We start from the raw sequence: 23,829 nt of genomic DNA, 5'->3' as shown, positions 1-23,829 counted from the left end.
GATTCTTCTTGGCATTGACTCCATGAGATGTTGAAAGGTGATGCGAGGAATCTGACACCATGCCTGATGAATAGCACTGTCCAGTTCTGTGAGATTTGATGGTTGTGGAACCAGCTGCCTGATGGCTCTTTTAACTTCGTCCCACAAATGCTCAATTGGATTGAGATCTGGTAATTGTGGAGCCACCTAAGTAAGGTAATGTCTCCCTCATGTTCTTGAAACCACTCCTGCACAATACGAGCACCATGGCATGGCACATTGTCTTGTTGGAAGAAGCCATTTCCATTGGGATATACCATCAACATGATAGGATGAACTTGATCAGCAACGATACTTAGGTATGTTGTGCTATTCAGATGTTGTTCCACATGAATTAAAGGGCCCAAATCATGCCAGGAAAACATGCTCCAAACCATAACACTGCCCCACCAGCTTGAAGGGTTGTACTCATGCATGTGAGGTGCATGCTTTCATGCTGTTTCCGCCAAATTCTCACTCTGCCATCTGCATGATGCAACTGGAAACGTGATTCATCAGAACACATGACTTTTTTCCAATGCTCGACTGTCCAATCCTTGTGTTCCTGTGCGAATTGGAGACGTTTTATCTTGGTAACTGCAGACAGCAAAGGTGTTCGAACAGGCCTTCAGCTTCCATATCCCATACAATGCAGTGTATGGCTAATTTGCCTACAAACGTCAGGGGGTCATAATAATCTGGCCACTCAGTGTGTATATATTTATATCTATATATCTATATCTATATCGATATCTATATCTATCTATATCATCTGTACCTATCTATATATATATCCACGTTCAAAGGCTGTTAAATTGCCTTGTTTACCCATATCTTCAGAAAAAAATCACTTCCACTGTCGTGGTAAGCAACCTGCTTCCCTATTTATAATGGTCTGGCCCTCTAGCAACTTCAGCGCGAAATTATAGCTAATTTGCCTACAAACATCAGGTGGTCATAATAATCTGGCCACTCAGTATGTGTGTGTGTGTGTGTATGTTTGTGTATATTATCCAACCTTCTCATTGTTCAGATGGGAAAATTCCTATATATTGGTTATTTGAGGCTCCAAAGAGAAGATCCATTTAAAATGACACAGCAAATATTTGTAAATTTTTTTATGACCTTAAAATTTTAAAATTTCTGGAAATTTTCTTGTTCTTCAATGTTTTCCACATTTTTTAGAATCTTGTTTATTAATTTAAACTTTATGTATATGAGAAAGATTTGGTAGCAAAAGTAAGCTTTTATCTATTCCTTGCCCTTTCCATTCATCTTGCTTCAACCAGGCAAATTGTAGCCTATATTGTTAAATGAAGTCCATTTAAAGGAGAAAGTCAACAAATACTAACTATCCTGGTAGTATGTTTCCAGGACAGGGGCCCAATCTTCTGCTTTCGCAGCTTAGGTGTCTGTCTAGCAGATATTATTGAAAAGTGCTGTTAAGGCATTTTAGTTTTTTCCTCCTGAGAAGTAATATAATCTAGTGAAATGTTAAAAAAGCCTTGATGGACTATTTACAAATAGATGTACGAATTCTGTTAGCTTCTTTGAAGTTATGGAATAGTGATAACTCTCCCATGTCTATGGTCCTTATCTCCTGAAGCAAGAGTCTAAAGAGGTAATATCTTCCACTGAATTTTGAAGGATCTGAACAAGTAGGAAGAAGTGTATTATATACACTCAGGGCGGATTTTGCCCAAAAAGAAAGTTGGCAGCTTCCAATGTAGATACAAAAAGGGGCCTTTGTCCTCCAAAACCCTCTACTCTCCCTCCCTTCCCTCTGTGGCTAAGAACTTATTCTTCAACATTTCATTGTGAAAATTTTCAAATATGTACAAAGTAAAAACAGTAATGTAATAAGCTCCCATATTCTCATCACCAGCTTCAAAATTATCAATGAGCTGCTATACTTATATTACCCCTATCTTCAATCATCCTTTACTCTTTTATTAGATTATTATCACTATTGTCCATTACTTTAAATTGTTAATTCATAACATTTGCCTTCTCTTATGAGTTTTCCCCCCCTGAGAAGTAACATAATCTAGCAACACTTTAAAAAATATATTTTATTGATTTTTTACAGAGAAGAAGGGAGAGGGATAGAGAGTTAGAAACATCGATGATAGAGAAACATCGATCAGCTGCCTCCTGCACACCCCCCACTGGGGATGTGCCCGCAACCAAGGTACATGCCCTTGACCGGAATCGAACCCGAGACCCTTCAGTCCGCAGGCTGACGCTCTATCCACTGAGCCAAACCGGTTAGGGCCTAGCAACACTTTTAAAAAGGTCAATTTTTTTGTTAACCTTGTTGGACTATTTATAAATGTACAAATTCTGTCAGCTTCTTTGAAATTATGGAATATTCATAACTCCCACCGTGACTACCGTCCTTACCTCCTGAGTCCATAGTTCCATAATTCAGCTGAAAGGCTCCTTTCCAAAAAGTGGATGTAAGGTCCTTACAGCTCAGAAGCAAGGGGATGGGTATGACAGAAAAGAACATCTCAGCAAGATGCTTCAGGAGAGGAAAGGTGATGTTAATTAGCAGAAGGATTGGAGTGCCAGGATAAGGATTCTGAAATGTGATGGAAAAGATGCTGGATGAATAAGAAGGGAGGCTGGAGTCAGTGAGCTCTAGTAATTTTCTTTTCTGAATTTCTCCATCATTTTTTATGCATGTTTGTTGTTTTATCCGCAATCATAAATCCTTTTTAGCTTCAGTGTCAACCTTGTAGAACAAATGTATCCTCTGCTCCTGTTCGCCTCATATTTAACTTTAAGCAGACGCTCCTCACTTCCTGTCATGTCACCACAGAGCCAGAATTATCTTATTATTGTAAATCTCCTTGTAAATAACAAGTGTCACTGTGATATGTGAGAGTGGTGTGGGAGGCAGAGATCCGCTGGGATCTAATGGAGAGCCACTCAAGGAAGGGGCTCTCCCGGCCTGGCTTAGAAGGAGGGGAGTGTAGGGGCCTACTGTGGGCAGTTCTGACCTGGGACTTCTCACTTCCCCGCCTTTGCCATCCCCTCAGCCCCCTGCCGCTCTTCTCTATTGCTACAGCTTTCTCATCTGCCTAGGACTGTGCGGCAAACCGCGGCTCGCGAGCCACATGCGGCTCTTTGGTCCCTTCAGTGTGGCCCTTCCACAAAATACCACGTGCGGGCGCGCAGGTACAGTGCGACTGAAACTTCGTGGTCCACGCGCAGAAGTTGGTATTTTGTGGAAGAGCCACACTGAAGGGGCCAAAGAGCCGCATGTGGCTCGCGAGCCACGATTTGCCAAGCCGCAGTCTGCCAACCACTGGCCTAGGACTTTCATGCTGCCCTTTGGCTTTTTTAAAAATATATTTTTATTGATTTTAGAGTGGAAGTCAGAGGGAGAGAGAAACATCAATGATGATGAATCATTGATTGGCTGCCTCCTGCACGCCCCATACTGGGGATTGAGCCGCATCCTGGCCATGTGCCCTGACCAGGAATCGAACCATGACCTCCTGGTTCATAGGTCCACGTTCAACTGCTGCGACGCACCAGCCAGGCTGCCCTTTGGCTGTTGAAAACTTAATATGACCAAACACTCCATGTTTCCATGGTCTTTTGATGGGTCAACTTGGCTAGGCTACAGTCTCCAGTTGTTCACTCAGACACTACTTTTGGTGATGCTGTGTGGTGTTTTGTGGATGTGGTTGAAGCCCATAATCAGTTGACTTTAAGTAAAGGAGATTATCTAAAATAATCCAGCCGGACTGATTCAATGACTTGAAGGCCTTCAGAGCGAGCTGATGAAGAAGAAATTTCACCTTTGGACAGCAGCTTCAGCCGGTGCAGAGTTCGGATTTCAGACTTACTAAGCCAGGGGTGGGGAACCTCTTTCCTGCCAAGGGCCATTTGGATATTTATAACATCATTCATAGGCCACAAAAAATTATCAACTTAAAAATTAGCCTGCTAGCCCTAGCCGGTTTGGCTCAGTGGATAGAGCGTTGACCTACAGACTGAAGGATCCCAGGTTCGATTCCTGGTCAGGACACATGCCTGGGTTGTGGGCTCGGTCCCCAGTAGGGGGCATGCAGGAGGCAGCCAATCCATGATTGTCCTCTCATCATTGATGTTTCTATCTCTCTCTCCCTCTCCCTTCTTCTCTGAAATCAATAAAAACATATTTTTAAAAAGTTAGCCTGCTATATTTGGTCAAACATTTAATTAACTCACCCCTAATGCCTTGGCAGGGCCAGACCAAATGATATCCCAGGCCTTAAGTGGCCCGTGGGCTGGACTCCCTACCCCTACTAAACCAATGCTGTGCAATGCCTCTCTTGTATATTATCTGTTATTGGTTCTGCTTCTCTGGTTGGATGCTGACTGATACAGTGGTCCACATTTTGACCCAAATTGTTTTGTTGCTGGAGCTGAGCTAGGACTGTGTGTGAAAGTCATAGGGCAGCTTCATAATCAAGAGGCAGGATGGAAAACTGTAGGGGCCAGTGGCTCTACAATACCTTGATGGAGAGTCCTGCTGACCCTGAGTAGACAGACCTGTGGCCTGGTAGCAAGCTCTGCTACCAACTACATAAGGAAAAATTGCAGAGACAGAGGAGAAAAAGACTTCTCATTCACAGTCCATACGAGTGGGAGAGACATTCTTGCAGAGACAGCTGAAAGGGTGAGAGAACCCATGCCCCTTGAGCTGTCCCCTGCCTGAACAACTTCTGCTAGTGCAAGCAGAGCCAGGGGACCTCCCTCTCCACAGAAGGCTGTTCTGAACATGGGGACCAGCACATTTGGATCTCAGAGGCCTTGGGCATCCCCATATTTCCAGATCTAACCCTGGAACTTCAGAGAGAAATGAGAATTAGAGGAGGGGAGGACAGGGAAGCAATGTTGGTTGGTTAGCATTAACACTCGCCTATGAGAAGAAATACTTTTAGGTCATTGAAATAAAAGGTATTACATACAGGCTTGAGAGCTGCCCAGACTGGGAGCTTTAGCAAGCTTTCTAAGCTTTTCCAGGCTCAGCTTTCCAATTTGTAAATGGAGATACTACCTACATTAGGCTTTAAAGCAAACAGTGGGTTAAGTTCTGGGCACATGGAAATAGTGTTTCATAAACCTTTGCCCCCTCCCATATGCACAAACTCACAAGGAAAATAAAACCCTTGCAGGAGCTCCAAAATGAAGATTTCCAATACTGTATCCTGTTCCTTTACTCCTGAATATGTCTTGATGTGTTTGATGACTGAATTCATATTATATTCTTCCCCTTTGTAGATGTAAATCATGTTGTTTTCTACTCTGCCTCAATGTCCCTAGATTCTGGGTGTTCAGTAAGCATCGTTATACCAAATAAATGATTGCCATGATGGTGTAATACATTTTTGAAAACCAGAAACATAGGACATTCCCTATATCCTGAGTCAATGACAGAGTCAGAATTGATTCTAAAATGGCTGATTCATTGTCCGATGGTCTGCTAGCTAAAAGGGATCTTTCTTTTAATACCTCTATGTGTAATTAAGTGTTCAGTTCTTCAATTGCGTATTTTCTCCCAGCTTGTATCGTTTTTTGCTGATGGCCAAGGGCATTAACTCCTTCCTTCCTTAGGCAGTGGAGCCTTGGGAAAAAAATTCGAAGAGAAACTCTATAACCCTGGGAATATACCACAAAAATGTAGCCAAGGAAACTTTTATTGGCTAATGATAGAATGAGTGACCCGGCAGGTTTGAAACTGAAGATGGGCCTCTCTAATCTCAGCGATACATCAAATACAGAAGTTACGTTTCCAAATTCCTGGAAATATCACATTTCCTCGTGGTCTTTTGCTGCAGTCTCTTCCGTGGGGATTATTTTCCCCCATGTCTTAAACTGAGTCTGCTTTTCCCCCGAGGACCCTCATAAAAGTACAGTATTGTTTCTCAATATAAAAAGTTCTTGGAGAAGGAGGGTGAGAAGAGCAATACATCATATTCCAATGCAAATCACATGGAATCCCCAAGATATGAAAGTCTTATTGCTATGTTCTCCAGTGGAAAGGGGGTTAATCTTCAACTCGGAGCACTTTCAAATATGGATTGTGCTCACACCAGAGAGGAGCGTGCACATCCGGCCAAAATGAGTTAGTCCACTGTCAGGAGGTGGCTGAACGAGGGGTTGAGTCAGCAGAGGGAGAGTCTGGACAAATTATATTGATTCCACAGTCTCAGTGTTGGCCATTTTTGTCCAAAACAGAAAGGAGAAACCTAAAAATGTGTTCAGAGTGGATTGTTGTAGGAAAGCTTCTCTTCCTTTGTTGATGTTTCTGGAATTAAGTCTTCACCTCTATTAGGCAGTGTAGCCTGTTGGTACTGGAGGCACCGCAAAATCCTTTTTCCACCGTGAAACCCAAATACCAGCTGTAGAAATGGACGTGGTCCAGTTGCTAAGACTCTTTCTGACCAGCCAGAAGGGAATTTCTGTTCCCTGCTACAATCACTGACTTTTTCTTGCCGTCTTTCTCTACCTAATCCATTCTCCTTGAGAAGAGGATTGGTGATTAAATCTCTTAAATTATACACTGCCGTCCTGGCATAGACTTAGCATGTGCATATAGCTGATGGGACCAAATGACCAAAATTAAGTGGAGTTTCCTCTTCTGTCCTCACTTTCTCCATTCTTCCTAAAACCTTACAGACACCATGGCTAGGAAACACAACCATTTAATGAGACATCTGGAAATGGGTGGTTAAGTTAAAGTAGCCGTGGGTAACAAATCATCTGCTTTTGGCAGGGCAGAGCAGCACAAACACACACCGCCTTAAATGCGGCCCAAAGACACTCCCAGACCTGACCGAGCATAAGTATCCCACAGTCCTCCATGGCCCAAGCTTCTTCCTTTGGATTTACAGGCATTGTGTCTATAAATCCATGATAAACATGGAACTATATATACATACTATGTGTAATTTAGGTTTTCATCATTGCACCTTTCTATGTTTACCAAATTTTCTATAATGTGCCTTTGACTATAATCAGAAAGGAGAGACCCACTAGGAATGTTTGTCCTTAATATTGCAAACTGTACTCACCTTCACTTTAGCCCTCAAGACCATGCCTCGTTCGTCTGCTTAGTGGCTGCTTACTGTGTGCTAGGCATCCAGCACAGCCCTAGAGGATTTTTGGTTTGATTCTTTGTTTTGTTTTAAGAATCAATGGCTTAAGTGAGAGGGATAATGGTTAGAAGCATTTTAATGGTCAGAAGAAGAGTGAAAATGGAACCAGAAATAACTCAAATGTCCCTGAATGGGAACATGAGTACGTCACCAAATTTGTGGACGTGATATGAATTTTTTAGAATTGATTATGCTGATGTTTACACTGCTGTACATATTTGTCAAAACTCAAAAATAAAGTCACCAAAGGTAAATGGAATATGATGAAAGTAAATTAAATAGTATTAAGGCATCCAAATAAGCAACTTGATACGTAATTTTAAATTATAGTAAGTGAAAAAATCAGAAACGTAAAGAAAAGGCACAAACTTAAAGTGTAAAAATCCATTTCTGCACATTAGACAAGAAAGGAAGTATGTTGGAAAGGAAGGAAACAGTGTATATTGCTCATGGGATTTTTATGTCTACAAATTAGACTATATTATTTTTGAAGCTCAATACTCAGCCATGGGGCTCTGTTTAGAGTGGGCAGCCGAGGTGGGGACCCTAAAAAGATGGTTGCACTGAAACCTACCCAGGAGAGCCATTAGGTGTGAAGCTCACTTTGGGCCTGGCTTTGAATAGCAAGTAAATGGCAAAATGTGGTACCATTCCCACAGTGTTTCTATTTCTATTCCGAGTACAAAGTGGTTTTCTCAACAGGATATAAATAGTGATACTAGAGACTGAACATACTTGCTCTATTGAAACATAGGCCATGAAAATGAAAAGAAGGCATATGTTAGGAAATTAAAATGAAAACTAATTAGGAATGCTTTCAAGAAAAGTAACAGAAAACCCAGTTAAGAAATGAAGACCTGGAATTAACTCGCATCAGCGGCCTGGAGGGCAGTAGGCAGTGTCAGGTTTGGGGCAGCAGTTCAATAATGTCATCAAGGTACTGCTCTCTTTCTGTCCGTTCTGCCTTCCTGTCCTCAGTGTGTTGGCTTTTTGCTGTATAATCCCAAAGTGGCTGCTGCTGCTCCAGTCATCATGACTTTATTCCAACAAGAGAAGCTCCAACATGGAAGCCAGGCACCCTCCCCTGCACCCAGACAACCTCCCCTGCACCCAGGCAACCTCCCCTGCACCCACACTACCTCCTGAGGTTGGTGAGGGGCAACTTCTTGGGAGAGGAGAAAAAGTTCATGCAAAGTTAGACCTCTTCAATGACTGAGTCTGAACCCTGAATTGATTATTTACCCAAAAGTGTCTGTACTCCAAACCACAAGACTGAATTGGCCTGAACTGGGCAGCTTCCATTATTCCTAGGACAGCCTTAGGCACAGTGATGACACAGGTGAGAAGACACTTTATGTTTTACCCTGTAGAATACACCCATCCTCCACAACACCTCACTGGCATTGCAAGCACCTTCCTAAAGGCATTCTCAGTTTATTTCCTATATTATAATCAGTTATTTATAAAAGTATTTTCTTCTCACTAGATTCTGGCAAGGCCTATGCTTTATGCATCTTTATGTAGCACCTACCATGTATATAATAGGTGTCTGATCAATGTCTATTGCACTCAGTTGTGTTTTTTCTAAGTTAAAGTTTCAGTATTTGTTTTTCTAAAGATAAACATATTCCTCTATAACAATGTTAGAGCTAAAATGGTATTAATTATCTTTGATTTTATTTCTATCATGTATTTTCTAATTGAAAAATCATTAAAGTGTGTATACAAACATGCATACAGATACATGTATATACTCACATACATGTGTGTGTGCACATACATATATGACATTACATGGCACAAAAATGTCTTAGTTTCTATATTGGCCAGGGTGCCATCACCATACAGGACACGGTCATGGTCTTCGTTGGGCTCTCTGGGCAGCAGTGAGCGATCACTGAGACCCCCACGCCTCTTGCCTCTCTGCAGTAGACATGCGCCCAGCTGTCTTTTCATGCACCTGACCGCGTTCAGGTTGCTGCCGGCCACTACCTACTGAGCTTCCACTGAGCTGTCAAAGTAGCTTGATCATGCATGACTAGATCATTTCCCCCTGACACGTGAAAATTCACTCATCATCGCAGAAAGTCGCTGAATTGTTCTTTCCAGGAGACATTACCTTCTACTTAGCAGTCTTGTTTTCGCCTGCCTGAAATTGCAGTGTCTGGCAGAGAGAGATGCACGGATACAGGACTACACAAGTGCACAGATCTCAGCATTGCGGAGTGCTTGCTTGGTCCATGCTCCTATCTGACCCAAAAGACAAGTTCATGAGTACCTCTTAGGAGGAGCACCTGCTGGCCATTCCCACCAAGAACCCTGAGGTTGCTGTGAGAGGCAGAGCATGGCAGCGAGGGCTGCCCCTCTCTCCCCTGAGATCTTCCCACTCTTGGTGACTTTGGCCTCCCTGCTGATTCTGCATGCTGACGCGGCAGCTTTGCTCCATTTGCTGACACTGGTTGTTCCTCTTTTAAAGTGTTCTCCAGGACACCTGGCTGCATCCTGAGAAGCCTTATTCTGCTCCACGAGACTTGTCTCCTATTTGCTGAAGGTGGTCTTGGGCTACAGATGTGAGTACCGTTTTGGCTTCCCTTTCTCTCCCTGGATACTTATGAGATTCTAAAAGGGCTGACTCTTGTAATCTCAGCATGCTAATTGTCTACCTGCTTTAAAGCACAAGCCAGGAGAAGATCCTGTGACCGACTGAGTCATCTCTGCCCCACAACCAATTCTAATGGCACCTTTAAGCACTCACTCAAGGATATGTTCACTCATATGTGGGATCTCATGAACAAAATAAACTAACAAATAAAATAGAAACAGACTCATCGAGAACAAACTGACAGCTGTCAGAGAGGAGGGAGGTTGTGGGGCTGAGTGAAAAAGGTGGAGGGATTAAGAAAAAAAAACACCTCATAGACACAAACAATAGTATGGTGATTATCAGAGGGGAAAGGGGGTTGGGGAGGCAGAGGAAGATATAGGGGAGATAAATGGCGATGGAAGGAGGCTTGACTTGGGGTAGTGAACACACAATGCAACATACAGATGATGTATTAGAGAACTGTACACCTGAAACCTATATACTTTTATTAACCAATGTCACCCCAATAAATCCAATTTTTGAAAAAGGTACTTAAATGTGCCTTTTCAAGTAGCCTGAGGTATTGCCAAGTTTCAGTGGACTATTCTCAACACCTGTTGGTGGATTTTTTTACTCTACATGGCTAAAATATGAACTTTTATGACGATTGAGAATGTTAGAGTCTTTGTAATTCAATATATTGGGTCTTCATAAAATCTTCCTGACTTTTAAACTACCACTACTTGAGTTTAAAATACACAATAGAGCTGATGTTTAAACAGCATTCAAAGCAGATTTATTAAAGTTTAGGGCCACATCACACAACTTTGCACAACATTATTCTTATTTCAGAGTCTACTACAAAAGGTGGCTACCATACATGGTGAGGTAAGCTAGTCCCCTTGGCTTACAGAATTTAAGAACAAGCCAGCTGTGAGAAGAAATTTCACTGCTTACAAATTCAAATGTCTAAAACAACACCTGGACTTCATAAAAATTCTGTGCTATAGATGGATTCTGAATTGTTTAGCAACACAATCATAATGGCTTATGTCTCTTTCTAAGAAATTTTCTTTTGAAATTAAATTACTGTTTGATGCTTCCCAAAGTTGATTTGTGGGTAAGGGTCTAGTCTGAGAGAGATCTGCTTTTATTTTGAGTGATCACAACATGAAAGAAACATATTTTTATCTTCTTTGCTTTTTTTTTCTTTCAAATTACTCTAAATCATCTGAACTTTAGAACATCAGGCAGTCCTCCTTATAGGTAGAACTCGATGAGAAAAACAAATTGGAAAAAGTTTTCCAAAATTTAATGAAGTGGTTTGAAAATGCCAGACTACTTATATGAAATAGAAGACTGTTTTGGCTAAAACAATAAAGATTTTGGCCCAGTTTATGACAGCAAATCAAAGAGTTCACCAATGGTTACTCCCTAGATGCGAATGCAAAAACAGTCAATCTAGATAACTGGCCAATTTAGACTTAAAAAAATTTAAACAGAACATTGATTGAAATGGTTGTTGGACAATTGTTTTCAATGTCTTTCTGGCTTTATCTGGGCCCCATAGGTCAAGAATCTTGTGTAGAGAAAAACTAGAGGCAACCAGTAACTTATCTAGGTAACACATGTTACTACAAGCAACCAGTAACTTATTTAAGTAATGCATGTTACTACAGGAAACCAGTAACTTATCTAGGTAATGCATGTTACTACAGGAAACCAGTAACATATCTAGGTAACATATGTTACTACAGGCAACCAGTAGCTTATTCAAGTAACACATATTACTACAGGCAACCAGTAACTTAACTAGGTAATGCATGTTACTACAGGAAACCAGTAACTTATCTAGATTACACATATTACTATTGGCAACCAGTAACTTATCTAGGTAATGTATGCCACATTGAACTCCAGTTCCTCAGTTCCAGGGGTTTGGACTCAGTAGAGGTTCTAGCAAAACAGTTAATGCAGAGAATACAGAGAAGTGTGTCAGGCAATTCATTTGATGCCAGTTATTTTGTTTTGAATAATTTACTACAATTTTTATCAAATTCATATGAAATAGATTTTGAAATAAATAGAATGATAGGAAATAGTTCTGGCCAATTAATTTTCATAAAGTTTTTTTGTTTGTTTGCCTTTGTTCATAACCCTTTATTCAACAGTCTCTATTTCTTTTTTAGGATCAATCAAGGTCTCATGATCATAATTCTGAGCTTGAGTTCTATTTTTTCCTTTTTTAAATTTTATTTTTTATTACTGTTTGCATTCAATAATTTTTTTGTATTAGTTTTAGGTGTAAAACACAGTGGATAGACATTCATGTAGGTTACAACATGTTCCCTCTGACAATTCCGGTGCCCATATGGCACCATAGACAGCATTACAATATCGTTGACTATATTCTTTATGCTTTACCTTCTCTTTCAAAACAGCACATGTGTCTTTGAAATGCAGGTGATCTGAATGCTGGGAGTTGTTGTGATTTGACTTTGTTTTTACATATTCTATGGTACTAGTTTGTTTCCATCTTGTTCCCTTCTTTCCTTTAAAAATGAGTTATAGTGTACAATTATATGTGCCTCTCAAACTTGCTTTGCTGTAATATTATTAGTTTATCTATCTTTATACCTGTTTAATAGCTAGCATAATCAGTTTTACCAATATTTTATTTAGTTTAACAAATCATATTCAACCTATCAAAGCAGGCTATTAAGACTTCAAGCTGAAAGTACACGATTTGTTGCCCTAACCTGTTTGGCTCAGTGGATAAAGCATTGACCTGCAGATTAAAGGGTCCCAGGTTCGATTCCGGTCAAGGGCCTATACCTTGGTTAAGGGCACATCCCTGGTGGGGGGTGTGCAGGAGGCAGCTGATAGATGTTTCTCTCTCATCGATGTTTCTAACTATCTGTGCCTCTCCCTCTCTGTAAAAAAATCAACAAAATATGTATTTTTTAAAAACCCACCAAAAAAAAACTTAAAAAAAAGAAAGCACAATTTGGGAAATACCTAAATTAGAAATTTGTTACCAAATGTTTACACAGCTGCAGTAGGACACACAAATTTGTTCTTATCACAAGTAAGTTTTTATTTCACCTAAATTATTAATTCCAAAAGAGTTTAGGACAAAAATGGATAGCATGATATTGATACAGAGTCTTCTGATTAGAGGTCAAACTATTATTCCATTTGTGAAACTACCCATTGGGACAAAGACAACTAGCCTATCAAACTAGCAGAGAGCGGCAGACCTAAGACTGCATTGCCTCAATGTTCCTGTGCTCCTTTCAACATCATTCATCTGGTGAATGTTGAGAGCCTGCTGAATGGCAGACGAGTGCTGGGTCCTGGTAATATAAGGTTAAATAAGACATCAATCCTACCTTCCAGAACTTATAGTGATGATGCAGGAAGATAGGGTAAATGGGTAAATTATTGTAGGTAAATGGATAAATCACTACTGAATATGGTAGCACAGGAGTTAGGGACATTGACTTGGTGAGGGGACACACACACACACACACACACACACACACACACATACACACACAATCTACCTGGCCTATCTATTTCTAAGCATTTTGTTCACATTAGCTATAGTGTTCTTCAAAAATGCAAATCTGATTACATCATCACTATCATTCACCTCTTATTATTGAAATCCTTTTATGGTTTTCCATTCCTTTGAGGATAAAAACAAACCTCCTTAATACAGTGGCTTATAAGACCCAGTTCTGGTGTCCCCCTGACACCCCTCTCTGGGTTCTGGCCATATAGGCTTATGTTTTTTCTGAGCAGCTTTATTGAGATATAATTTATATGCCATAAGAATTGCCCTTCATCTGTTTTAACTATACAGGTCAAAATTATCGAGTATATTTACAATTATACAGCTATCACCACAATCTACATTTAGAACATTTCCATCACGCTATAAGATGATTTATAGTCATTCCTCATTCCCAACATCCAGCTCCAGGCAACCACTAATCTACTTTCTATCTTTGTAGACTTGCCTTTCTGGACATTTCATACGAATATAATCATATAATATGCATCCTTTTGTGACTGGCTTCTTTCACTGAGGTTCATCCATGCTGTAAGCATATCTCTGTACTTCGTTTCTTTTTATGGTAGAATAGTATTGTAACGTATGGATAGAGCTCATTTTGTTCATCCATTTCTCAGTTGATGGATATTTAGGTTGTTTCTATTTGGGGGTGGGGAGTATTATGAATAATGCTACTATGAACACTCATGTACAAGTCTTTGTGTAGATATGTATTTTCACTGCTCCTGGGTAGGTACCTAGGAGTGGAATTGCTGAATCATATGTTAAGTCTATGTTTAACTTTTTATGAAAAAATATTTTACAAAGTAGCTCTATAATTTCATAGATTCCTGCCAGCAATATAGAAAAGTTCCAATGTTTCCACATCTTTATCAATGCCTGCTGTGGCCATCCTTGTGGGTGTGAAGTGATATCTCATCGTGGTTTTGATTTGCATTTCCCTAATGAGGTTGAACATGTTTTCACATGAGTTCTGGGACATTTTATATCATTTTTGGAGAAATACCTATTCCAATCATTTGTGCGTTTTCACTTGTGTTATCTTTTTATTATTGATGTGTAAGTGTTCCTTATATCGTATTCTGGATAAAAGTTACTGATCAGATTGATAATTTGGGAATATTTTCTCCCATTCCTGGGTTGTCTTTTCACTTCTTTGATGGTGTCCTTTGAAGGGCAAAAGTTTTTAATTTTTATGAAATCCAATGTATTTTTTTTTTATTCTGTGTGCTTTTGATGTTTAGAAATCATAAACCTAAGTCAACTCTGGCTTATTTTTATTCCCTCCTCCTTGCTGTAACCACCGCTGCCCCCAGCACAACCTTTATATGCTATCCCTCAACCTGGGACACTCAATTTATCCCCTCCTCCTCACCTATTAACTTGAACCCATCCTTCAACTCTCAGCACCAGCATTACTGCTTCGGAAAGTCTCCCTGATGTCTTCAATAGGTCACACCTCACAGGAAGGAAGCCACAAGAACCTCACTTCCACAGCACTGACCTGGCGACAGGCTTTCGTTGATCTGGTGATTATTTCATGAATATTTGTCTCTCCACTTTACTTTAAGCTCCTCGAAAACTTGCCTGGGTCTGTGTTTTGCTTGCCATGTCCTTCCAGACGACCTTCTGGATGAAGCTGGGTGCCAGAGGGAAGCCGGTGCCAGCAACCGGGGGAAGGAAAGCCTACTCTTGCACGAATTTCGTGCATCGGGTCTCTAGTTTGTTAAATAAACGAATAAGTAATAAATGAAAGAGTTCACTGAGAAAGTGTCATTTGAACTGAATCCTGAAGGGACAGGGTAGGAATTTAACAGGCAAAAAAGGCAGGACAGGGAACTGCAGGCAGAAAGAATAAGGAGTTATTTAAAAATTTAAAAAAATAAAGTGAAAGAGCCAGGTGTGATGAGAAGTTCACTAAGACAAAGCCTGTGTTTTCCTGTGTGTGTGTGTGTATGTGTGTGTGTGTGTGTGTGTGTGTGTGGATGCGAAGGTCTATGCAAATGTACAGGGAAAGGCAGAAGAGACGAGATGTTTAGATGAATATAGGAGAAGAACTGGCACCAGCAAAGGGTGCAGGCAGAGGGGCTGGAGTGGGAAGAGCTTATTGACATATATGAAGAGGTATCTTCTGTCCCTCACCCCAGCATCTTGGGGCACATCAATGGAGTGTGTTCTACTTCCCAGGAGGTGTGCTCTGCAAAAGCAGTGTCAGAGAGAAAAACCCAAAAGGTGGCATTCCTAATGATGGAAGTCAAATGCCGTAGCCTCTGTTCAGGGGAGACACTTTGGTGAGAAAGGCTCTCTGCATCATCCAGATTGCAACCTCCAGGAAACAGTGTGCAGCCCCAGATAGGAACAAGAAGGTTCACGTTACTATTGACTAACTACTAGTTCAATGTTCAAGTCTGTGAACAATGCAATTACAAATTCAAATACATTTTGACATGGGAAAAGATTCCTTCAGCCCATCTGATGAGGAACAACAGTGATAACGAAGGAAGTTGGGTTCTGACAGCAGAACTCTGTAGAAATTAAATTAATGTCCCAAAAGATATTGTCGTATGTCAGTCCCTGGAATAATGTTGGGAATCACATCTTTAAACTACCTTTTTATTTTTGGGTCATGTTTTTAAGAAGTTGTGAAGTTTATAAGTTTCACTAAAAAGAAAAATATTGCAAAATTGTTCATCCTTTCTGTTTATATTCTGGCAAAAATCTTTTAGGTTTACCTTCTTAAATTAGATCTTTTGGCTCATTGCAATGATTTATTTATGTTTTCGTTGTTTCTATTGGCATTTTAAGGATTGGATTTTTAAGGCGCTTAACATAAAATAAACTCACGCACTGATAAGTTTGGAGGCCAGCAAAAATTTGAAAACCACATGTTCACAATGAAACGGGGAACTTTAAAATTCACAGATCCAAGCTAAGCTTAGGATGATGTCAGAAATCTCTGTGCTCCAGAGTTTGAATCTGTGTGTATTCTCTAATGTGTGTATTGGTTTGCCTTCTTTCACTGATGTGATGGAAAATCCCCAAAACTACAAAATGAGGTCATTTGGAGAAATGAACACCTCCTGACATTATAGGTTTGCAACTCGTCTCTAAATATCCTTTCTAGTTATTGTTCTAGTTGCCTATCTTCTTCCACACATTGTGAGGGTGTTTTCTCCTAAAAAATAGTTAACTCAACCCTTTCTCAGATTTGACAGCTGATGGGGGTGGTGTGAAACAGAGACTCTGCTAGTAATGTGTGTGTAACAAATTTATCTGTGTTTTCTTTTGATTTCTGTTGCTCTTGAGCTATTTGTTCCATTTTTGTTTAAGATAAATATTTTTGCAGATCTTTGCAGGTTTGCAAAAGAAAATAATGCTCTCTAGACATTTTTCCAGGCCTGACAGTTCATAAATTGTAAGCTAGCAATTTTAACCCTGATGCATGGTAAAAATAAGTCTGTGTTGATATCTTGGTCATGATTTAAAGCTACTATCTTTTATTTTTAATATTGTTGAAAAATGATTTCCTTTATTTGCTGTCATTCCAGTTTATTTCACATACAGGAAATTTAAAGGCAAGATGTGCATTTTCCATTCTGGCCACTTGAGGGAATCAGACTTTAGAAATGGCTGGTATTTTAGATCTTTATTTCAACAGATAGGAGAATAAACATTTATTTGTTGACAAAATGGTTCTCGTGTCACCTAGACATCAAGAAGATCACAGAGCCTCCGTTCTGAGATAAATTACTCTTCATATGCTTTATATCCAGGTGGAAAAGAGGAATTGCTGATGAATGGGAGTCCTGGGAGGTACTAATTGAGGGCCCCACATACAATTTATGATCAGCACTCTTGGACTTCAGAATGATTAATACCGTCAATTCTCACTGGAATAAGAGCTGTTTTAGCCCAGGAGAGGACTGTATATTACTGTTTATAGAAGCAGATAACATCAAAGTAACCCACGGCTTGTGTTAAGCAAATACAAAATTCTGGGTCAACGCAAATTAATCCTAAAGGAGTCACAGAAAGTTCTTAATGACTGTGAGATCTATACATTATCACTTTTCATTCAAGTGGTGGAAAATGGTAGCACTATTGATGAGATTTGCAACTGGCCCCCTTCACTGCATTGTGCTAACAGCTGCATAATTGCATATTCTCCAATAAAGGGCACTATTATCTATACATCTGTACTTTGCTAATGAAGTGTAGAAGTCTATGCAATTTTAAAATTACATTCGGGAGCTTCTGAACCATTTTAATATTATGTTTCACAACAAAAATGCAGCAAATCACATTATACTTTATATATTCTTACACTCTAAGTGGCTGTGTGGATGGATGAATTAAAGACTGTTCTCTTATCTACATTATACAAAACAGATGTTATTTCAAGGGCATATTGTAAAGAAATTTTTTTCCCCAAATGATGTTACTCAGTGAATAATTATATATTCTTTGGTTTTAGGAAAGTGGGACATTTATAAACATAAGAAAACATTAACTTTAATATTTAAATGTCTTATGTACACATTTCAAGTAACATGTTGGGGAGTTTGAGTATAATTTAAAGAACTGTGGATAAAGTGAGTTTCTCAGCAAACATTTTTATTTACTTTATTTTTTTAATTTTTCAATTACAGTTGGTCAGCAAACATTTTTACATATCTGTTTTTATATAGTTGGTATTTGCTTTAACCCATTTTAACCCCCCAATTTTTAATTAACTCATTGCCCCATTTGGGTATGTCATGTATCCATCTTATTAATAATTTCAAATTAATTACAGAATGCAAACTCTGTTCAAATAAGCATAGTAATAAATTTAAATTTATTAAAATCAACTTCAGATCCTTTCCCTGACATAAAATATATTAAGTAACACCCCCCCCGCCCACCTTGCTTCAAGCCTTTTACCAATTTCGAAAAGGTAGGAATCTAATTGACTTGAATTTCACATCCTTTTCCTTCTTGTACTGATTTTGCTAAAAGTTGAAATAGATAGTTGGCAGCCTAGCTAATTTGCTAATTACTTAATCCAGGCTCTAATAGATTAAATAGTTGATTTCCTTTGGAAAACACTCATAGGAAAAATAAATTAGTCATTGAAATTACTCTGTGGTGAAATATATTATTTAAATATTTAAACATCATTTCACTTAAATTAGTGGCTTGCACTCAGATTCCTAAGATTAGCATTTAACCATAGGTTTCATACAATTTAGGGTAGAAAGATTCTCTTAGTCTAAATGACACCAAGAAAAATAACATTGTCTTAGTGAAGGCTTCATATGACATTTTTATCATTCAGTGTTTATTGACTTGTGTATATTTTTTCAACAAGTCATGTAAAATTAGGGCTCACTTTGTTCTGCCCAGTCATGAAATAGTCTAGACTTAACTGCCCCTGGGACTGAGCATCCCAACAGCAGTCTCTAACCCACTGGCTGCTCACACTTGAAATGGCTGCACACCTGTAGAGAATCATGAATATTTGCCATTTCTGATGTGATTTTCTAAGTCATGATATAAAAGATTTTATCGCATTAAATTGTTTACATCCTCCTGTTGCCCACGTTTTGAGTGTCACCATCCCTATCCTTGTAGATGGTTCTCCTGATTGGCAACTAGTCAGCTTAGACAACCAATCCAACCCATTCAGTGACATCTTTATGACAAAGTGTTATTTTGACATGAATATACCCTTTGGTCATGTACCATTTTACATTTGTCAAAGCTACTTCACTTTCTTTGGATTGGCATGAGCCGAATCAGGAAGATAGAACCCCATTTAACAGATGAAAAACCTGAGTCCCAAAGGTTCAAAGTCAAGCCTAAGTCACTGAAGCTAAGGTCAAACAGCAAGTTACTGTGCTTCAGGAACCATGAAAGTATCATGATACCTACTCAGGGATTCCTTTTATAGCCAGTTGTGCAAATGATCTGTTCGGTTTTAGTGAATCTATTTTCAAAAGCCCTGTTTGGGAAGCAGATTATTTCAACATACCTATGAACATCCTTCATATGAGGTAAGTGCATCAACCATGGGAATTCTGACCTATCAGGCTGATGGGAACCCATGATTAAGATGCCCCCACAGAAATAGTAATGCGCACACTGGACTACAGGATGGCTTTTGTTGTTTTATTTTGCTGCTACTTTATATGCAAAGAAGAGAGGAATTCATCCCAATAGGTACAGATTTAAAAAAAGAAATAAGACTTTAAAAACCTTGTATTTTTTTATGTATTTACCTACTGTGTAAATTTCTAAACCAATATCTTTGAGTAATAGCACTTTACCTTCAACGGGGACATGATAATTATTTCAACTTTTTTCATGTGCTTCTTCCACACGTGAATACCTGATATTTTTCTATCACTTATCAGGGGCAATAAAAACACTACCCCTTGATGGAAATAGTGGAGGATGCCAGCATGCTGTTTATTAAAATGGCATGTATTCGACCTCTGGCTAGAATTTGCAACTATTACTTTTCTTGGGTCCATATCAGTCATTTTAAAAAGTACTAGCCACTTGGGCTACCCTAACTGTGGAGAGTTTATAGGGACTGTAAATCTATTAAGCCACAATTTGCACATAATAAAATAAAACAGCAAGTAGTTAAATGAAAGGCTCAATTCTGAGCGGCCGAACATTTTCCAGGAAAAGGCATTGAAATTGCTTCTGCTACTGCTCTCTGCCTTTGAGAAATTCAATCACGCTGATTGAGGAAACCTGGAGAGAGTTGGCTGTTCCTTCCTCTAGTTCATAATTGCCCTGTAGACCATTTAATCATCTGTAGATGAAACAAAGCTGGTGCTGTGGAGGGCCGGAAGCAGAGGCATGCGCTTATCAATTGCTTCCTACCCACCCTGCAGAGCCAGCACCCATCCCTGAGCCCAGCCGGCCTGCCGGCAGGGCAGGCAGGGGAGCTGCAGGCAGACTGGATCTTCCGGTTGTCAGTACGGTGGCCTTCCTGAATGCCTTTATTTTATTACAGTAAAGCACACACCAGCCAAGTTTTTAAGAGCTGAGTTCAGAGCAGAGAATGAAGTCTTTCTCCCGGCCGGAGAATGCAAGATGGGCACAGATATACCAGCAAGACAAGAACTGGCTGGGTACCGATGTGGCAAGAAGAAATTCAAAAAATCCTGGTGTCGACTATGGAAAATGACTGTCTTCCTCTGAATGACCGCTTGCAAATAAATTTCAACATAAGCACGACATATGGCTATACCGCCAATGTGATCTGTACACAGCCAGGTGCTTCTGGGTGCATATTTGGCACATCACCGTGAAAGCTGAGCTTTTCGTTAGCAGTGGGTTTCACTGGCCCATGTTGGTGGGTGACCCTGGCCCTGCACACAAAAGATCTGGTCAGAAACCACATGCCCAGTTTTATTAAGTAAGAAAAGACCGCCTGGCAAGTGGAGATACTGGAACGGGAGCACCTGAGACATCATACTAATTGCCTTGGAATAGTAGCCTTTTGTAGAGCCATGAAATCAGTTTCCTCCTGAATACAGACCATGTGCCCAACAGCTTAAAAGCCCCAGAGGTAACTCTGTGAAGTGGTCATAAACCGCAATACCTAATTTTAGGAGTAAATTTGGGTGATAATTATGTTTACAAAGGAATTCCACAAAGAATAGGTCCATTGTTCGGAGCTGTCCGCTTGATTGTTACAATACAATCTTCTGCCTTTGTCTTCCCTAAGCTTGTCTTGTCAGTGGGAAATTTTTAAGGAATTTCAATTCTTAAAAAAAAAAAAAAGCACTCACTTCTGGCTGATGTGTGCCAATTAAGTTCTATTCATTGAATCAACAGTTTTCTGTTACCTGTTCCTTCAGGTAGAACAGAGGCTGATAGCCCTGCCCTTTCCCAGGCTTCTGTGCAGGGACCTTTGCTGCCTGCGAACAGTGGGGACACCTGTTTTCTGAGCAGGGAAGGCCAGCATCTGAAATCTTAGGAATGGGGCTGCTATTGAAAAAGGGGTGCTTGATAAGGCAGCCAGTGTGATAGGCAGCGGAAATTTGATAATGAAAGGAGATGCCTAATAGATTAATCTGGTTCGATTTGCCAAAACACAGGCTTTTCTGGAAGATTATCCACACTCGCAATAGGAAGCTCTTTGTTTTGTGAAAGTCCCCACTTATCATTGTATTCTTTATCTCAATAAGAAACATAATGGTTTACTTGTTTACATGCACGGTGGATATATTTGGAGCTGGGCTGTGGGGCTGTGAACTCGCTTTCATTTGAAATGTTTCCAGCCTGCAGGTTATTAGCTAAGGGGGAACAAGCCGTTGGACACATATAAAATTTAAATCTGCCTTGCTTAGATTGGCAGAAACGACTGTTATTTCATCCACTGGGAAAAGGTTTTATTTCCTGCTCAAATACTTTCGGAGGAAAATCACAAGCTCATTTGTAGCCGTCATATATGAATGTGTATATATATTTAGAGCTAAGTGGTCTGTCTACAGAAATGGGCTTCTTGCTGCCAACTGGTTATTTTCCACTAATTTTAATTATTTCATTAGCTTACCTTCTTCTATTTTGCTGGACTTCACCATAAAGTGTGATTTATGCTTTAAATTATTTACATTGACCGTGTGGCTCAAACCTAGCCCGTGCTGCATCTTGAACAGTGCCGCTTTGGTTTCTGCAATTGATTTTTAAATATCTCTCACATCCGGCAGGATGGGGCTACTGGAGCAGAGCGCTCCCACTCTGAAAACAAACAAAAATATCCCCGTGGTTGAATACAACTTGATTGGCTGGTGACAGCATGCCCGACATTGTGCAGTGGCTTTTCAGGTGTTTTTGGTGTGTGTTGTCTTTCTTCATGCAATCCTCAAAACTCTGTGACCCTCACTCACAGCAGTTATGCTCCCCCTTGCAGGTGGGAAATGAATTTGAGGTTAGTAATTGCCCAGGGTTGTGAGTTTAGCAGTGACAAGATTAGGGCATGGACCTAGGTGTTTGACCATCAGGACAGTGTGATCCTGGCTACTTTATTTCATTGCTTCTTGGGTGACCTGACCTTGCTTGGTATTCAATATTTTTATTTGTTTATTTATTTTTCCTCACTCAAGGCTATATTTTCATTAATTGTTTAGAGAGAGTGGGAGGGAGAGTGTCAATCCTCACTCAAGGCTATATTTTCATTAATTGTCTAGAGGGACAGAGAGAGAGAGAGAAACATTGATGTGAGAGAGACACATCAATTGGTTGCCATCCACATGAGCCCTGACCAGGGCCAGGGATTGGGCCTATAGGAGACACATCAATTGGTTGCCTTCCACATGAGCCCTGATCAGGGCCAGGGATTGGGCCTATAACCAAGGTACAGGCCCTTGACTGGAATTGAACCTGGGACCCTGCAGTTTGAGGGCTGATGCTCTATCCCAGTGGTTCCCAACCTTTTTTTTGGCCATGCCCCACCTAAGCATCTCTAAAATCCTGATGCCCCCCCATGACATATAATTCTTATTATTCAAAGTGCACTCCTATTCACATGGAGGAAGCCTCAAAGGCCATTAACTTGCTCTAAACAAGCTTTCAAAGAACATGACATCCATGAAAGAGAAAAATAAAAGAACAAAAGGACAGTTGGAAGTACTGAGGAAGAAATCACTAAGAAATTGTTAAAAATAATATGAAGTGATATGAAAAAATAGCAAATAAAGTTTTGAAACATAATAGAGAACTGAAATGCATAAATATGTCAAAATATATATTGATATACTTTTTATGAGGCCCTTAGAACCATAAGAAATGCAAAAAATTCACTGGTAGTAACTCATTCTCGAATTGCCCCCCTTAAAAATCAAATTGCCCCCCTGTGGGGAGTGTGCCCCACGTTGGGAACCACTGCTCTATCCACTGAGCCAACCCGGCTATTCAATATTTTAGGCAACTGAGAATGAGGTGGGGGATGGTATTTTTATGGAAGTGAGTAAGGGGGGAGTGACTCCCAACAGGAAGGTCTGGGAGGCACACAGCACACAGTAGACACTGCTTCTCTCTCCTGCTCTTCCTGCTGCTGTTGGGGACTAGGCCATTGAATGACCTTTGCCAGTAAATGTCATTACATCACATGTGCCAGCAGGAGAGGCAGGAGGATATAGAAAATGATAAAGGAAAAACGGGGGTGGAAATCTGATAAACCTCTCGAAAGAGAATGGATCTCAGAAGAATTGTCTGTCTAGACCGCTGAAGGCTACAAACAAAAGTTACCGGTTCTCGCCGCTGAAAGTGGATCCCGGGCTGGGAGACATTACCAGCAGGTGACACATGGCACCACGTGAAACGTGGCATTGTGCCTCCTTCAAACAGGTTTCAGAAGTTGAAAGCGCTGGAAACCGAGTCTTGGCGTTTATAGTTTTTCTTTTATATTTTACAGTTGGTGGAGGCACATATGGCTTTTCTGTCTTGCTTTTCCAGCCCTCTAGTTAATCCATATTGGGGCGATTCTT

The sequence above is a fragment of the Myotis brandtii genome, unplaced genomic scaffold (assembly GCF_000412655.1).
Source record: "Myotis brandtii unplaced genomic scaffold, ASM41265v1 scaffold23, whole genome shotgun sequence".
Taxonomy (NCBI): domain Eukaryota; kingdom Metazoa; phylum Chordata; class Mammalia; order Chiroptera; family Vespertilionidae; genus Myotis; species Myotis brandtii.
Note: the sequence above shows the minus strand (reverse complement) of the source record.